The 1,046-nt window shown below is 42.0% G+C and overlaps 1 protein-coding gene across 1 annotated transcript in view; it reads right to left on the minus strand.

The window, feature by feature from the left end:
• Nucleotides 1-1,046, minus strand: part of LOC101849374 (elongation factor 1-delta) — a 68,766-nt gene that overhangs the window by 67,259 nt on the left and 461 nt on the right. The window lies entirely within an intron of this gene.

Below are 1,046 nucleotides of genomic sequence, written 5' to 3' on the forward strand. Positions count from 1 at the left end.
CTCCCCCCCCCCTAAAAAAACCACCCCAAAAAACCCACCTGTTGTAAGGAAACCAGATGCAGCCATGAACGATTACAGGCTGGCAAGGGCGCCATTTACTTTGAGAGGGTGATAAGCCCGTTAGAAATGTGACATTCCACTGGTTAGATAGAAGTGATGTATTGTATTTAGAAGGAGAATCGGATCGGGGAGACGTGGGAATATTCAGGATGCATCATCATGTACAATTTTCTTTTCGTTCTTTCTTTCTTTGAGTGAAGAAAGAGAAGCACTGCGACACAAGAATGGTCATTTATTAGTGCTGGGAAAAATTAAGACAGACTGACAGACTGAAACAACAGAGGGAAAGTAAAGAAATAGGACCTGCTACCAGTCAGTGGCCCCCTCCAACCACCCACGTACATTTTCCCTTAGACCTGGTGAACACATGACAGATCTAGATCTACTTTTGGTTATCTTTGCACCCTTTTGATTATATGGGAATGCAAATATCAAATATGATTTAAAGAGGAAAATTTAAAAAAAAATAATTTAAAAAGCAGTTATTATGATTAAATCTAGATCTAGATTACCTTGCCTAGCTAAGATGTTATTGCGCAGAATGTAGATCTAGATCTAGAGACGGGGAAAAAACTCTTTACTAAAACATGACATGATGATAGATTTGTTGCATTAAAACCTTTTGGCATTTACGCGACCAAAATTGAGTCTATAGTCCTGTAAAACATGTCCTACTCAATCAATCAATCAAAAGGAGAGACGGACAAAGTCGGCTAGCGCAAGTCCCTTCCTCGCCCGCTATTGTTCTACTACAGCTTGTATCATGTGTGAGGAGAGTGGGGACTCTGCTCCACCAGCGAGGGACGACTCGCTCACTACTCACTCACCACAGACCCCTGACCTCTGAGTTTCTCTTCCTTACGAAACGAAACATGACCACGATATTGTGATAAATCTCCGATTGTCTTGACCAGCAAGCTAATGGAATAGGTTGTGTCCCGTGACGGCCAAGAACAACTTCTATTGCTAATATGTTATCCCCCCCC

This window comes from Aplysia californica, unplaced genomic scaffold (assembly GCF_000002075.1).
Source record: "Aplysia californica isolate F4 #8 unplaced genomic scaffold, AplCal3.0 scaffold00169, whole genome shotgun sequence".
NCBI lineage: Eukaryota > Metazoa > Mollusca > Gastropoda > Aplysiida > Aplysiidae > Aplysia > Aplysia californica.